The sequence below is a fragment of the Sylvia atricapilla genome, chromosome 2, assembly GCF_009819655.1.
Source record: "Sylvia atricapilla isolate bSylAtr1 chromosome 2, bSylAtr1.pri, whole genome shotgun sequence".
Lineage (NCBI taxonomy): Eukaryota > Metazoa > Chordata > Aves > Passeriformes > Sylviidae > Sylvia > Sylvia atricapilla.
In genome coordinates this window covers 52,164,257-52,178,934 of record NC_089141.1, presented here as the reverse complement: position 1 = coordinate 52,178,934, position 14,678 = coordinate 52,164,257, and the positions used below count along the sequence as shown (strand labels likewise).

The window sequence follows — 14,678 nt, the reverse complement described above, 5'->3', positions numbered from 1 at the left end:
TGTCTTTTGATACAAATGTGAAAATGAGGGAGGTTGTGCTTATTTTTGTATTATCTTGCTAAATATGTGTTGCTAGCTCACATGATTATGATGTTGTCCTTGGTCATGCTTGAGCTACAAGCTGAATATGAGATTGAGGGGAATCTCTGTCTTGTATCAGAAGGCAGCTTGTAAGGGAGGGGAGAGTGACTTCTACTATACTATGGAAAAAGGTGGTTTCCTGAGTTGACCTGTGAGGGACAGGAGAGAGTGATTTATGAGTCCAGACAAGGCATATGGGTATAGAAGCCATGATGGGGTGTATTGTTCAGTCTGAGGATAAGTGCACTTGAATGAGGAATTTGGAATAAGTTTCAAAGAAGGAGTTTCAATAAGAGTTGAAAAAATCACAGTTGGATAAATACACTGGGGTCAGTTGAAAGTCACTTCACTAGAGAATATGGCTACCGCTCTCTATCTGACTCTAGCAAACGCCACACTTGTCCTAGCTACACCCTTACCTATCTTCTGGAACCTCAGCTTCTTCTCCATTTTCTGCACATGACCCTTTTAAGTGGAAAACTTACTTTCCTGCTTACTCCAGGAACAATTACATGCAAAGGTACAAATGGTCCTATAAATCTTTTACATCTAAAGCTTGTATTTGTCCCACTATACTTTCTTCAGCCTCCTGTCTGTGGAGTTTTGTACTGCAGATGCAGACAGATGAATCACAGAATAGAATCATTTAGATTGGAAAAGACCCGTAAGATCATCAAGGTAACTATAACCCTAATAGTAAAAGTCCACCACTAAACTGTGTCCCTAAGTGCCATATGCACATGTCTTTTAAATGCCCTGGACACCCTGTTCTAGTGCTTAACAACCCTCTCAGTGAAGAAATGTTTCCTAATATCCAATCTAAACCTTCTCTGGAACAACTTGAGGCCATTGCCTCTTGTCCTGTCACTGGTTACCTTGGGAGAAGAGGCTGACCCCACCTGGCTCCACCCTCCTTTCAGGCCGGTTGTAGAAAGAGAGAAAGTCCCCCCTGAGCCTCCTTTTCTCCAGGCTGAACAACCTCAGCTCCCTCAGCTGCTTCTCATAGGAGTTGAGATCCAGACCCTTCACTAGCTCCGTTTCCCTTCTCTAATGCTCCAGCACCTCCATGTCCTTCTTCAGGATCCCCAGACTGAACACATTACTGACAGCACCGCCTCACCAGTGAATACAAAGGACTCAAATGAGATGCTGGCTGCACAATAGTAATGCTTCTCCTTTACAATGTACAGTTGGCATCTTCTCCAAGTGGAACATGTCCCATCTTTTGAAATCTGCAGAGTGAAGATGGATTCATTTATTCCTTTTCCCCCTTCCTGCAGCACTCATAAGAATCCAATAGAGTTTTTTTTCACATGATGAGTTATGACTTTTAGATAATGTTTGTCTTACTGAACAGCGGAAAAAAGTCTTGGATTTCTAAAGCCTGGTCTCTTGATTTGCATTTTCCTGTGATCTAAGATCTTCCTAAAAATAAATTAGCATAGTGGATTATTATACCTACTGGTGTCAAACTGAAACTTATGGACAGTGGGATTGTTTTTTTAATTATTTTGCAGATCCCTAAAAAGTTGTTTATAAAGATTAAAGAGTCTGGAGAAAGACTGAAAGCAATGTCATAGGACATCCCCTTAAATGAAAGAGGGTTTTTTTGCATGCAATGGGGTTTTTTTTGGCACAGATATTTTCAAAAGTCTTAAGCTTTAACAGTTTACTTTCTCAATATTGATTATGATTGCATACTTATGTCTGTGATTAAACTTAGCTAATGAGATACAAGATTTCTGCTCAAGTTTGGAACTCGGTAATTAATAATCCTGTCAGCACATGACTGTACAAATAGATTATGTACCAAGATCACCATAACAATAGTAAAAAAGCATACTTTTGGGGTGGGGGGGGTGTTGGTTGTTTTGGGTTTTTTTCTAAGAGGGTACTTTATTTTAAAAGGAAACTATTTTTGTGTTTCTCTCTTGGTCAGGTTTCTATACTGGATATAGAGATCATTCCTTTGGATAGTCGACACTGGTCCCTAAAATTTGCTTTACTTTTATTGTTTGTCATATGTCATTTTATCTTTAAAGACTGCCGGAGTTCATGATTCCTGAGAAGTAACACCTTGAAGTTCTGGCACTATCTTCTACAAAGTAACTTACACTGAGCTGGCTTCCTGTTACTGTGTCAATGAAACATCAAATGTTGATACTATGTGTGAAACAACATTTGATATTATGGCTATTAAGCTACTTGAAAAAATGCTATACAGATGGATTTTGTGATTACAAGACCTGGCATTTAAAAATGTATGTCATGGATGCAGGTAATAAATATTGTTTACGAATTGTTAGAGGATAGAAACTACTTGCATTTATATAGAATATGCTAGTCTAACTCTTGCTATTTTTATTTCCTAATTAGTTATAAATACTTAAAGATTATGAATAATTTTATTGGTTGAAGCATTGTATGCATTATTTAGAATGGCTACTAAAGGAGAGAAGTGGACATGCCCTTCTCATAACAGCTAAACATGAAAATAAGTTATCAGAGATAACAATATAGTTCAAATTTATGAAAATCATTATGTTTTGCTGTATGAGCATAGCTCTTACAGAATGGTGATCTCATTCTAAGGTTACAGTTGTTTAAATAGATTCATTGCTGAACTTTATTCTAGTGTTTCTATATCTTTCCTGGAAATAAGAGAACACAAACACTTACAATTTAAGTTATTGATCTTCAGACATTTTAAAGCTTTCAGAACTTGGTATTTAACCCCAGGATTGGATCCACAGCTCTTTTAAATTCTGGAATTCCAGAAACTGTGCAGGTGAGTAGGAAAAAGCAAAGGAGGAAATTGAAATGGGGAGAAGGAAATTATTCTCCTTTACAGAAGGAAAGATGAAAAAGAAAAAACTTAATGAGCATATGAGAAGTAATAGGATGAAAGAGAGGAGTCGGGTGAGTATTTCCAGTAATTTTTTTAATACCCTGCTCAGATACATTATGCTTTATGCTTGCATGGAAAGCAGAGTGAGGCTTCAGCTTTCTAACGGCTGTTCTGAGCTGTAATTTACTCACTGTGCATTTTTATTTTAGCACAGTCACTTCTAAGGAAAGCTTTAAATTGATTTTCAGTGCCAACCTGAATCACAGTCAACAAAATTCATTATGCGGCTGAAATGATGACTACCCCGATGTTTGTCTTCCCAAGTTAGCTCTTAAAAACCCCACTATTAGACATGAAAAAAAACCAAAACCATTGTAAAAATACATATTTCTGTTAATTCTAGTTGCTAGCATTTGGGAAAAGGCAGAAGCAGGCATGCAATGACAGTTAAGAGTGTCAGGATTTCTGTGTAAAATCTAATTGTAATAGTACTGAAATTGCAAATAGAAACTGCTAATTAACTGTTACTCAGCAGGAGTAAAGTCAATCAATTCATGACCAATTCATATCAATGAATAATCATAATAATAATCAATACATAATCAATGTAGCTGTAGAATAATGGATTACTTACATTGGCACTCATTACAGGTTAGACATCAGTGTGGCTTTCATCCATAAGCTGTAATAAAAGAAAATAAATTAGGAAATTGCATAAAAAAGTTTAATTCAGTAATTTGTTCATAGATGTGATTAGTTTTGCATGATTCCCATAAATATATATAATATTATAGCAGGAGTATATGTTTAGGAAGATCCCGTATTTTTTTAACTGAGCAATTACTAAATATTCATACAGTGACTATAACTGGTCTTCATGAATTACCATGCAAAAAAGCCATTTAACTACAGAGACTACATACACTCTTGGTACGCATAAAACATTTTAACTGTTCACCTGAGCTACACTTCAGTTTAACTGAGCCCTGAGCTGATGTATGGCAGAATAACAGCCCCTCTAAAAGGGGACAGAGAGTAAAAATGGGTGGGGCAGGGAGAGGTCTTATGGTGCCAGTTCACAATTAATTTTGGAATGGTAACATCTACTTTTTGGAATGTAGTGTATTAATTTCTGCTGATAGAGATAGGTCAGCATAAGAACTATGCTATAAATTGCTGTGTGATAGGGTTCCCATTCCTGTGCCATGTCTGTGTCACTGGGCAGCAGTTTTTAAGGGCACCCAGTAAAGATATGAATACAAGAAAACTAACATAACTGTACTCTTCATGTTCATTCTAAAAGGAAAATTAAATTAAATTGAGATAAAACTTTTAGAAGTTCTAAATAAGGAACTTTTTAGTCTACTTTATAGTTAAGCCCTTGCTGTTACATTGTTTTGCATTGATGTTACAGTATTTCGTGTCTAATGATTCAAGAATGGTTTAGGTCATGTAAAATGTTCAGTGGAAAATCCCATTTCAAGTATATTTAGATTTTAAAGATGTCTTTTTAATTGCATTGTAACTGGCAGCTCTGGGTTGTCCTCATGTAATAGGCCATATCAAGATGACGGTATTCTGAAATTGTCATTAGTGGAAGACCACTCCAGTCCCAGGACTATGTCTCTCAGACTTTCCACATTGACAAGGGAGTGCCAACAGTGAGCTGTCCCTTTGGTGTCTTCCAGCCCCCAGATCACTGCCCAGGGGGAATCCTCAGTTTCCCATCCCTTTCTCTGATTTTTTATGCTTTGGTATTGGTGTTCTGTAAGCACACAGTCTTGGCTTTGCATCTGGGCAGGCAAGCTGGTGAAGGTGGTATGAAGAAGGTGGTTTCCACAGACCAGTTCCACACTGAAGTTTCCTGCACAGACTGGGCTGTATACCAACTCTAAAACCAGCCCTTCACCCATGACTCTTTTATTTAATTATAGTTCATTTAAAATAACCATTATAATATGTGTCCATGACCATGACATTGGATTTCAGCATTTTTTCACAGTGGTATTTACTGTATGTAGTAACAAATAAATGAAATATCAGCTGTGCCATATTAAGTATCAGTTAAATGTGATAAATTTAATGAATTGTGTCTTAAAGTTTGGAATAGAGAATTCTAGTGATGTTAAAGTTAAATTTTTATTTACAACACATTAACTTAAAGCTCAGTAGCACATAATCGGTTCTAACAGAAAAACAAACTTCCTTTTATTTGGGTCAGACTTTATTTTTGTGCTCAGTGTAGTGCACACAAGTACTGTTTGGTAGTAAAAAATATTATGCAGCACAAACCTATTACATGTTCTGTGCAGATGAAAGTCATTAGTAAATTTTCTTTGTTCACATTAAAGGAAGTTGAAAATATGCTGAATCACTTATTATTTTAATCCAGATGTTACCCATAAATATTCATCTTGAAGATCAGATGCTAGCTTCATAAATACTTAGAACTTCACAAAATTAATTACATTTCAAATATGTGATTCAGAGTCTAAGATTCAGACCTTAGGATGGGATGAATCGCCCTCTGGAGGTGCCCATTTTAGTTTGCCGACTTCATGGGAATCCTGCTCTGAACCAAACAGTTCAAACTAAAAGTTAAGTGACTGGCCTGTAATCTGCATTGAAAAATAACTGAGCATTTCATACCATAGTAGATCTTCTCTTTAGACCCCTTTAAAATGGCTGCCTTATTCCTCACCTTTTCTGTCTGTGTTCTTGTACTATTTCCAATATGAATAAACACGATTGTTGCTGTTGCCATTTCCTGTGTATGGTTTTTTCCTGTCCTTTTCAATCTTGTTATCTTATCTCTCCCTGTTTTGTTTTTGTTTGTTTTTTTTGTTTGTTTGTTTTTTCCTGACTCTTTACAGCTGCCATCCTGTCTGAAGCTTTTCACTTGCTACCTCTCTGACAATCCTACTTTCCTACCATGTTGAAAGCATTGTCCTAACTTCTGATGTGGAAGATTGCTGACCCTTCCTTTGATGCTGATGCCACTATTTTCTTGACTGATAGTATTGTAATGAAGACATAGAAAAAGAAGACTATGGCACTCATAATTTTTTTCTGGTTTGAGTAGTCAAAAAATATTATTCTCTTGCCTTCATATAAAATGTGTTGGTTTCCCAATGTAATGGTAACTTAAACATGTTTGTAGAAATGTAAAACAAAATGTGAAAGGTATAAAATCCATATTAAAGACATAAAGTTTAATAAAATATAGCATTAGTCTTTATTTTAACAACTGAGTCCTACATGACTCAGTTGCAAAAAGTGGGGTAGACTTACAAAGTTGCGTACTGATAAAGACTGACTTATTAAAAGGTGGAATTTCTTTTTCTGTTCAGTAATTATTAAAAGGTCAAATTATTTTGTTTCTCCCTCTGGTAATATTTTCTTCGTTTATACCTGTTGAAGATCTCTCTCTTCTTCTCTTGAGTTCTGTCTTCTTTTTTTTTTTTTTTTTTCTTTGTTCCTTTTGTTAACCTAAGTTGTGGGTTGTTTCTGCACTGCACTCTCCTAACTCCTTTGGTCCAATACTGATCCCTTTTTTCTCATATGTTTGCATCCATTTTCCTAGATTATTGCCTGAGCATGATCACATATACTCAAGAATATATTTACTTCTAAATGCTGGATAGATCTGCTATTTTAGGACTTCCAATAATGCAGAGAAGAAACTTAAAAACTCGTGACAGCATTTTAGGTTTTTTTTATAATACATGTGCCTTCAGAGGATCAAAGTACCTTGCTTCATACATCAATGGCATAGTAACTACAGACAGAGATAAACATCCCTGTAAAAATAAAGACTTATGGTACTTGAGTTTAATACAGGAATGCTAACTTTAAAAGAGCATCTGAATGAAACCATGCTGTGTTCATAAATGGTATGGCAAATGTTTTCAGTTTTGTTTGCACATAAAGAAAACTGCTATTGGAAAGGGTGGTTTGTATTGATAGTAATATAAGGAGATAGATATTTTTGAAAAAGACAACTAAAAGTTATACATACATAAAATCAGGAGAATTTTTGAAAACCATGCTCTGTTGTAGCAGAAATATTGAGTAATAGTTAATTTTTTTATGGGATAGATACCTACATATCTATCTTTAGGTATACTAAATGTTCCTTAGATAATCTAAATTATTTGGATTGCAGTAAAAGGAATGCCATGATAAAACATAAACAGTGATGTTCAGAACTTTTGCTTTTTATGTGTAAGATATTATTCTGTAGCCTCTTCTGATACCTACAATGATTGGCAACAATAATGGCACTAATAATAGCAATATACCAGAAAATGGAGGTGTGATTGAGAATGTAATTTATGGTGCCTAAAAGTTTTAACTAATGTAGTTATCTGCAGGACTTTGCACAATTTTGAGGCCATTAACAAAGCACCTTTGCTTGGTCAGATGTACCTACTGACCATGACAATGACATTACAGACAACGATTACAAAGCAAAGGAAATTCAGAATCTCTAAAATGGTTACACCAATGAGGAGTTTGTGTTGAATAGTAGAAGCAGTAAGTTTTTTGCTAAAATTAAGTTGCACTGACTGCAACTAAGTTCATAAAGAAAAACTGTATGAAAATTATCCATAGAAAACAAAAGAATATTAAAACCCCAAGTATAACTTGCAGTATATCTTCAAATGATGCACATTGATAGCAGTTAAGTCACTACTCGTTGCTGAAGATTTAACCTTTCTATTAACAATGTAAGGCAATACAAATCAAAAAATAATCTGTGGCTTAATAAGTGAATACCTGTATTCACTTTACAGCAGAGTTGTTATGGACTAAGGCATTGCTTATCATGAAAACAATACAATTCTAACACTGGCAAATTATTGTTAGACAGAAGTACATCAAACTAACTTAGTTTTAGAAAACTAGTTTTGAGAGTACTGTATTGGTGTAGTTTAGGTTACAAAATGATTGCTTTTTTGATAATACTCCTAATCTAAAATTCAGACTTGCAGTTTGATAAATTCTTTTACACTCAACTTTGTGTATTTTTGATTTGCAATTTTTGAGTGATAAATCTCAGTTTTAAAAATCAGTTAAAATGTCTTTATTTTTACATCTATTAGGAACAGTAAGGAAAGCATATCTGGGAATACTAATGAAACAGGAAAGATATTTCAGCAAATGAATAAGTGTAACCATAGGGAAACATTCGCCAGAGAAGAATAAAGTTGAATGGATTGCTACATTGGGATATGAAAACATACTTAATCTATAAAGTCCTGCAGGAAATAATAATGAAAAAATAGATCTTTCTGTTCATAAATACAGCTTAGGTGCAGGTGGTCTTGAAAGATGCAATACCACTACAAATTCCAAGAATTGTTCTTTGATTGCATTAGAAACAGGACTGGCTAAGACATAAATAGAATATAACTATCCGTAGCTATATAAGGAATATAAAGTGAGGGAAACATAATTTATAAAACAACCACCCTGCTTGCAGATTCTGCAGATCACATGGCTGGCAGTCACAGAAATAATTTCAGAAATTAATATGAAAGAAGCTGAATCCATGAAGATGGTACTGAAGGTTTGATTTGTTTGACTTTCTCTAGGTTTATGAGGGTCTCCATGATTATCATATATATATATATATACAGGCATATTCATATTATACATACATATATTGCTATATATATGAAAATATGTGAAAAGCTGGTAAAGAGGAATTTGAGTTACATGCAAGAGGCACTTTAAAATAGGTTACAGGATTTTTGTATAGTACTTAAAACAACTGGAAGAAGTAATGAGAGTTAATTCAGTACTGGATCTGATAGTGATCAGGAAAAAAGGAGACACTAGATCTAAAATTAAGACCTTATGGCTGTACAATACTTCTGGTTTAATAAAAGACTAGAAAAAGTGTAAACATACTGTGAAAATCATTGACAGAAAGATAGTAAGTTGAAGAGTAATAGCAAAAATCTGGTTCAGAGCAGAATTGCAGTAGAATAAGAGAGTTTCCACTGTAAAAAAATGTTTAGCGAAGTATGAAGTGGGAGAAAAGGAAACGGAACTGGAAAGGAGAACTTTAAACTTGCTATCATGCAAAGAAAGAACAGAAAGAGAGCTCAGACCTTGTGATGCTATCTAAGAAAGCCTAATTATCCACTTAATTAGTATAATTTTGCTAATATATTCTGAAAGTATGTGAAAATCTTAACCCAAGAAAGCAGATTTTTTTCAAGTTTCTTGAGCAGTTGATTTTTTTTCTTCTTTTCTCCCATAGAATAATACTGAATAAAGGGAAGTCTTAAGACCAACTGTCTACGAATCGGATCATTTATTGTAAAAGACAGTTGAAGAAACAGCGAACAAAAATGGTAATTGAGAATATAGAAAAGTATCTGAAAATATGAAATGTCTCATATTGTGTACCCCTGTTCTGCTCACTGGAGGGAGCAGAAGGTAGCCAAGATCCATTCCTCCTCACAGGCTGAGAATTTGCCTGCCCTGGGGAAGTCACAGTTTGCCTAACGCTGGTCTGCCCTCCCACACCAACAGCTCACGTCCTCTGTGTGGGTTTGGGACCAGCATCTTATGAAGGTTTCTCTCTACCAGTTTTTTGCCGCATTTAATTTCTTACGTCACATAGAAAAGAAAATGCACCACAACCTAGTCAAGAGCCAGTAGCATACTACAGCTCACATTTGGCTGAATGACCCACCTGCTCTCCTGAGCCAGGGTAGCCTCATTTGTACTGCCTATTAGAAGATTCCCTAACCTATGCTATTCTTCAGATTCTGCAGTATTATACCTGAATGCTTACCAGCCTTGGCTGAAAGCACACCAAAGAGCAGGCTATCAGTTAGGGGGTGTGGATTATCACATGGTAGAGCTCAAGTATGTGCCTGAGCCGTCTTCAGCTCAGTAACACAGATATAACCTTAAGAACTACATCCAGTTGGCAGTAATTACAACTGTACTAGCTTGCTCTAAATCAAAAATGCAATGGCATGAAAACCAGCAATCTTACAGACTACTATTTCTTGACTAGAAATGTGAATTAATGTATTATATTTAGATATAATATGTGACAATTAAAAGGGAAGGAACCACAGAAAATTTGAAAAATTGGCAATTTAAGAAAGTCAGAGGACAATAGAAGGGAAAACAGTACTTACCTGAAGTGGAAGTATTTTAACATGGAAACTTGAAAGTCAGTTAGATGACTGAATATTCTTTTCAAGATAAGCAAGCTTATAATAAAGAACTCAGCATAGGACCATTTGGATAAATAGATATAGTTCATTATTAAAATGCAGTTTGGGTCCCATCTACCTTGTAGGATAAAAGCCTTAAATATGCTTGAGGTAATTTATTCTGAGACTTTTGAGAAGGACCTGATGCTGAAGTGAGCATGCTTCAATATAAATTAGTCGCCTCATCATGCACGAGATGGGATAAGGGCTCTACTGAATATTTATACAGTTTTTAAAAAAACCCAATATGCAGTAATGTGTTGGAATGAGTGCAATCTCTGTATTACTTGGACAGGTGTTCAGTATGTGATATAATTACCATTAGGTTCTTGGTCACCTTTTGACCTGTGAGGTCACCAGTTATTTCCATGATAATTTCTAATTTTACAGGTTGTAGAAAACTATGTGCAGGAAAAAACTGCACAAAAAGGGAAAATGAAATTACTTTCATAGACAACTTTGTGACCTGGGATTAACTGCTTAAGTCTGAAGACAGAAAATAAAAAAGGAAAGGAAAATGTGGCACATCAGACAATGCTGGAACATGATCAATTATCATTCAGTTGAGTGTTGTCTTTTAAGTCATTTAGAGGTAAAGAGAGGAAATAAACTGCTCAAATAAAAACAAATACAGGTTCTGAAAGCGGTCAGCTACCCTGATGAGTGCTGAGGACATAAAGTACATAAATGCAAGAAATTGGGTGAAATTGTAGGGTGCTATAGATCAAAGGAAAATATCCAAGAGTCTGAGAAGTAAGATTAGGAGTAGGGATTTAGAAACAGTTCTTAATATGAAATTATTCTAAATGTAACACTAAGAAAATAGACCATCATAACAACGATTCAGTGTAAATTTGCCTGTAGATTTAGCATTTGTAGGAGCTGTTTTGCAGAAATGCAGGCAGCTTTTCTGGAGGAACAAACCAGCTATTCTGGCTTTACCATATTGCCATCGACCGGATGTGCAGCACAGTAGGGAACCGCATTGTGAAAAATCGCTTTTGTAGTATGAATGTATGAATCTGTACATTTGGCTTGCTTTACATCAGTAGGATTATGTTTTTGCCAATACTAGAAGCTGCATTAAAAGAATGTAGAGAATATCAATGAAGAACATAAGAAACTGGAATTAGGTGCACATAGATGGAGAATAACATAAAGCAAATCTGTCACACATATTATAAACCTAGCTGCATAAAAAGAAGTTTTCTTTCTTATAATGACCTTGTATTTTGGAAATGCAAGTGAATTATGTAAAATCACAGTACTGTGAAGCCCTTGAGTATAGTTTAAGAAAATTATATGAAACAGCCAAACAAAATATTTGAAGTCATCCACTTCTCTCTGGAGTACATTATATATGCTAAACCTAATGTCTGAACTGCCAGAACTGGTAGTTCCCGTTTTGAGGAAAAGAGTTGCTTCAAGAATTCTGCAAAAAGAGATTCTGAAAAATCTTAGGGCAGATAGGACAGGTCAGCTAGCTAAGTCTTCATAGACTGCTTCTCTCTTCATTGTGATTACATTCTGCGCACATCACTCCTGTTTAAATAGTCCTTGTTGAAGGATTGCCTGTCTATGTTTCCTGAGGAAGTGGGGGACATAGTTTTTAGGAGCTTCTGAAGCTGAATTGAAGTGTGGGAAGGAGGAGATAACTGCATTCAGAAGTTTGGCTGAAGGGTAGAGGCTTTTCTGGAGACTGAGATTGGGTGGATCTGAGCAGGAGTATAGTGCTGCGAGGAGTCCTTCAGGCTGTTTACTCATTTAGCCTTTTGAGAGCCACCTAGGTATGAGGGGTATTTTGCCCATTGATAGATTAACTAGATTACAAAGAACAACTACTACATTTCAGAAATTCATTATGAAAGTACCCTATGCATAAGCTATATGAATAGTAAAAAGCAAAACCAAACTGTAGAAACCACTTCTGAGAAGAACTTTCATATGTGATTATGGTGTAGTTGCATAGTCTGCACAAGTGAAGTAGAGCAAAGAAATGGAAAATCTGGGCTAAATGTCATAAACTGCTCTGCAGTTTATCACTTCTTCTCCCTCTCCCCTTGTCTCCCCTCCCTGCTGCCTGCTTTCCAAGGAAATAATTTGAAGATTCCTGGAATAAGCTATCTGTGGTAAAAAAAAAGTAAAGAGACTGGATCCTCTAAAGGCAGGCATTTGAGAATAAATATGAATACAGACAGTTGCTGCAGAATTGATACATTATTATCTTAAGTACTTTGTTTTACTTTTCTTGGTCCACAATATTTCTTCTTCGTTCAGGAAAAACTCACTAAAAATAATGCAAAATATGACATATTTTTACCACGAACTAGTAGTTGTGTAACCATCAAAAAGAGATTTCTAGTGTACTTCAGCTACCAACATCCTTCTAACTCTGTTCATCCAGTTCAGACATTACCTATTTTGAGACAATAGAGATATGAACTCTTAGTCAAATCTTCCTTCTATTATGCTTAATTCTCAAAGAAAAACTGGATTTATGCCTGTCCATCCATCCGTTTGCTTATTTATTAAGTATATTATAATTCCTTTTTTAGCTGTTGAATGTAAAACTAAGAAGATATACAAAATCCCTGGTGTGCCAAATTTTTTGAAGTAAAGGAAAAAAATTAGAAAAAGTGACTTAATTTGTGTTCAAAGAAAATTGTCATTACTGGTTTCCAAAAAAAGTTGCTGAAGAGATGTAGAGGTGTATTTTGTTTCAATGGTCTGTGGAGCCTACTGCTCTTCAGTTCCATAAAATTTCAAGTAACATGGATACTACCTAGTTTTACAGATGAAGCAAAATCAAAGAACATGCTTGCAAAATTACTAGAATAAAAACCAGTAAATTAAATTATTTGATCTCTGTGTTAAAATAAAGTCTAAAAAAAGAAAGTTATCTCAATTTTCAGGTGAAGGGGAATCTGTAGGAGAACACAGGAGTGAAAAATTTTTGGAAAGCAAGATTTATAAGACATATTTCAAAAACGTTGTATTTGTTTAGTCTAGGGAAGAGAAGACTGGGAAAAATAGTAGGACATCTGAAGATGATGGTGAAGAAGATGGTCACCAATGATCTTTTGTACCCAGTTGCAGAAGGACAAGAAAAAAAATCTTAATTTACAGTCAAAAAGAACAGGTTACATATTTGGAATATCCTTTGAAGCACAAGGACAGTTAAAGACTGGAACCAAGTTATCTGGTAATGCTGCAGCATCTTCCTCACTGACAATTTAGAACAGATTATACAAAATGTTTCTGTCATAATAATGCTCTTACATATGTTTTCTTCCATAATTGTTGGCTCCACACAATAGATAACCCAGAATATTAAGTTGTAACTTGAAAAAAAAATTTGGAATGTGGAGATAAAATTGTATAGTCTGAATACATGATAAACCATCATGAATGCAGGTTTCTCTCTTTTTTTTTTTTTTTTTTGACGTATTCTTGAATTTTTCATGCCTTTGTAGATTTTAATTTTCACTTATTTAATTTTAAAGTTTATTTCTATTTACATATCATCAGTTAGGGTAAAGCATGTTACCTGTTCATGCAAGCAGTGCTATTATTCTGCTTCTCTGGTTCTCTGGTCAGGAAGCCGATTCCAGCATTGCCAATGCCCTTTTTTCTTGTCTTCTAATTCTCTGTAGCACATGTTCTTCAGGTATGTATAGCTTTGATAGCTTTGTAGATATTACAGGGAAATATTCTGAATTCAGAACATATGTAGTTTCTTTTAAGTCACATATAGATAACTAGGGTTTACTACTTGACAGAATATCTGAAAAGGTCTGATTCCTAAACAAAACCAGAACTTTGATGGTGAATTTTACTTTCTGTGGTTAACAGGCTATTTTTACAGTGATGAAGTCTGTTAGTAATAAAAATGAAACCTAGTATCTATGCTGTGATAATGGAACCCTAAAGTGAAATTAGTTAGTGATATTAGAAAGTATCACTTGTATTTCTGCTCCAAACCTCAAGTTATTTTATTTTCCTGTGCTTAAAAATAATATTAAAGAAAATGTATGGTTCATGTTACCAACATTCACAGCCTTGATTAAAATGGGAATAATCCATGTACATGCTTTTGTTAGAGCATAAAATATGTAACATAAGAATACTGAAGGAAAGAAGATCATTTAACTATTCATAATACTGACAGAATTCAGTCCATTCAGAATACTGGCTAGTATATCTGTTCTCTCTTAAAAATTCAACTTGAAGGATGACAAAAAAAACCCATTAATAATTACTACTCTGTTGTACTCTGTTAGATGCTTGAGGACTTATGTGTTTATATCAAACAGTAATTAAAATCTTCAAATTAAAGTGTTCATCTTCCAGTGGTTTTTCTTGTATTGGGTCTGCAACAAGAAAGGCTGTGAACATTTGCAAATGGACATTTTAATCTACCTTCTTCCCTCAAATTGCGTTAGAAAAGTCTCAGTTATTAGATGCAGCTATTTTAATCAAATAGTTTTCACTCCGTTAACACCTCA

At 34.9% G+C, this 14,678-nt stretch overlaps 1 protein-coding gene and 1 long non-coding RNA gene across 2 annotated transcripts in view; one reads left to right on the top strand and one right to left on the bottom strand.

The window, feature by feature from the left end:
* Positions 1 to 14,678, top strand: part of TRIM13 (tripartite motif containing 13) — a 212,133-nt gene that overhangs the window by 71,234 nt on the left and 126,221 nt on the right. The gene's annotated exons all lie outside the window — the stretch shown is intronic.
* Positions 1 to 14,678, bottom strand: part of LOC136357726 (uncharacterized) — a 78,224-nt gene that overhangs the window by 46,610 nt on the left and 16,936 nt on the right. Inside the window, exon 3 of the long non-coding RNA XR_010742936.1 lies at positions 3,564 to 3,611. This is a non-coding gene — a long non-coding RNA (uncharacterized lncRNA). The remainder of the gene's footprint in view (positions 1 to 3,563; positions 3,612 to 14,678) is intronic.